At 28.5% G+C, this 3,126-nt stretch overlaps 1 long non-coding RNA gene across 1 annotated transcript; it reads right to left on the bottom strand.

Annotated features, from left to right (window-relative positions):
* Positions 1–314: 314 nt before the first annotated feature.
* Positions 315–2,042, bottom strand: LOC129888787 (uncharacterized). Its single transcript, XR_008766716.1, has 3 exons — positions 1,988–2,042; positions 622–866; positions 315–532 (listed from the first exon to the last, which is right to left on the bottom strand). It is a non-coding gene; the product is annotated as an uncharacterized LOC129888787 (long non-coding RNA).
* Between the last annotated feature and the right edge of the window lie 1,084 nt (positions 2,043–3,126).

Genomic DNA, 3,126 nt, shown 5'->3' with positions numbered 1-3,126 from the left:
TGTGGACCCTTATCAATTTATCAATTTTATCACAATCAAACCTTTCAACAAATCATACTATCCAATTAGTCCCAATCACATCTTTCAAGAGTAGTTAGATATACTTGTATGAAAAGAATAAGTTATGTTCATATTTTATGCCATTCACATTCCTAGCTATCCCAATTCATGCTTTTCATCAATACATATACATAATCATTTACAATCAATAAATATATGGCTAAGTTTATGAAATATCATATGAAAAGTAATTTGTTCAAGAATTCAAGTCATGAAGATCATCAATCAATTAATAGTATGTAAAGATATTCTAGGGTTTTAGGAAAATTCAAGAAAATGTTTATGGAGGGTTCAAGTCTTTCACAATTTCTATCCAACACATCTATGGGGCATATGGAAGAACTCAATCCATATTTTAGGTTAGCCTTACATACCTTAAAATCTCCATAAATCTTGATGAAAAATCTTAACTTGAAGAAGAACAATCAAGAGACCCTTTCTTGAAATTCTTTGACTTGTTTTCTTGAAAACCCTATGATTAGGATTTAAGATTTCTCTTAGAGATTCATGAATCGATGAAGAAGTTTGATTTGGAAAACTTGAAATTTATGAAGGAATTACCTTGTTGAAGAATCTTGAAAAAGAACCCTAACTTGATGCTTTCTTGAAAATTCTTGAGTGTTGATGTTTAGAAGTGAACGAGAGGGTTTTTAATGAGGAAAACTGATTTCTACAAGTTTAGGGACATTAGAATAACTCTCCAAAGGGTTATAGGACAAAAAAACCCTAAAAAAATAAAGGGGGCGTCGTTCGTCTTAGGCAGTGGAGTCTGTGTCCTCTCCGCTTCGTGGATCCATCGCGGACTTCTGCCAGGATAGAGCATCTCCAGTAAAATGGTCATAACGTTTTACTCCAAACTCCAAATGAGGCAAAATTGGTGGCGTTGGAAAGAAGACTCAAAGAACTTTAATTTGATAGATTATGGGATACCCCAATTCATTATATTTTAGGATATATGGTCATTTAAAGTTGACCCTTATACGGACTCATTGAAAAACTTAGCTGGTAGAAATTCTTTGGACTCGTCTTGGTGTTAGGGATCCTTTATGACCCTAAAACACCTCTAATATACTTCAAATACTTAAGAATTGATCCTAACTCATATATACAATTTGAAGTCTTCCAGTTCAAGCCTATACGCACACAAAAAATAATTCGAGTCTTGACATAGAAATATTTGAGGTGTTATATCTCATTACTCCCCAACGCACATAACAAGAAAATACTAGCATCTACAAGCTTAAACTGGGGTTTAGAAGTTCACTTGCTTCAAATAATCAAATAATTACTCTGAGACTTGAACCTTTCCCTTTCGTTGGGATTCCAAATCAACGCAATCTAATCAAATAAATAATCACAATAAGATTCCCAAACTAACAATACCCATATTACTATATGTCTAGCCTAGACCCAAAAACTCACTCAAATCTATAATCGGATTCCTAATCTTGATTCCAATTAACATGTCAACTCTCATATTTTTTAAAAAAAATTCAAGCCTAGGGTTAGTTTCCAATTTATTTAATATCATAAATTTAATGGAATTCATATAATACAATACACCTAATATTTAATTACCTAAACCAATATATCAAAACTTGAATCATAATTTGATAACTATAAGAAAATTGTGAAACCAAAAATTAGAGCCATAATCACTAAACTTTAACTACGAAACACTATATAAAAATCTAACCAAAATCCTCAATTCATTAACATGATTTAATTAACCATCATGTGGCCATCATTACGTAATGATTGGTCAAAGTCCAAATACACTTCTTATAATTGAAGTTGCAGAATTAAGGTGGCAACATTGAAAATCTTTCTTTTCACTTTGACAACTAATTATCATCATAATAAAATAATAATAATAATATAACCTTAATGCATATACACAATGAATTATTTAAGGCATACTTAGTACCTATCTAGTTGCAGATCGGCCGCCGCTTCAGGTTGTGCCAAAGTTGAGATGTTCTTCTCAAGAGGTTATAATATTTTTTTTGTTTTAAAAATATGATCTAAAATTATATAGGGTATTAACTTAAATTATATTATATATGGGCTTGATCCATTAACCATCAACTAAAATTAATTATTTTAAATTATCCATTAATAAAAAAAATTGTAGTTAAATGAATAGTTCAAAATTTCTATTTAAAATTTACAGAATGAATAGTTTATGAAAGATAAATGACTAGTTCTCAAAATGACCTAACGTGTCATTACATTAAATTTCTTAGGAATCATGCGTATATGATTTTATAAACATCTTGGCATATTAATTTCTATAGAAATCATCTTATAGGATACTATAATAATTTTAACGTGTTATCTATTTAGATATCATGTTCATAGGATTTATTTAATATTATTTTAGCATGTTAAAATCATATAAAACTTTGTCTATATGATTCATTTAATATTTTCAACATGTTAATTTATATAGATATCCTGTCTAGGATTTAATAAATATTTAGTATGATACTTTAATAGATACAATGCCTATAGGTCTTTTCAATAAATATTTTAGAACACTGTGTCATATAGAAATCATGCCTATAGGGTTTAATAATATTTCAAGCATATAGAAATCGTGCTGGTAGGAATGTTTTTGAGCCTATTATGTCTATGGGATCTAATAATATTTTTAGCATATTTTATCATATAACAATCATGTTTATAGGTATTATAATTTAACATGTCAATTTAGCAGATATCATGTCTACAAGCCTTTATAAATATTTTTAGCATAATGTTATATATAGAAATCATGTCCATAGGATTCTAATAAATATTTATCATGTTATTCTATTTTGAAACCATGACTACAACTTTAATTAGTTTTCAACATGTCATGTTATCTTGAAATCACGCCTATAGTATTTTAAAATAAATTTTAGCATTTCACTAATTAGAAATCACGGTCATAGGATTTTATACTTTCAATATATTACGTCTATATATTTTAATCAATAACATTTCCAATATGTCATTTAGAAATCATGTTTTGTAAGACTAATGATGATTTTAGCATGTTTAATAATAGACATCATACCTATG

The sequence above is a fragment of the Solanum dulcamara genome, chromosome 1 (genome assembly GCF_947179165.1).
Source record: "Solanum dulcamara chromosome 1, daSolDulc1.2, whole genome shotgun sequence".
Classification (NCBI taxonomy): domain Eukaryota; kingdom Viridiplantae; phylum Streptophyta; class Magnoliopsida; order Solanales; family Solanaceae; genus Solanum; species Solanum dulcamara.
This window is presented reverse-complemented; position numbering and strand designations above follow the sequence as displayed.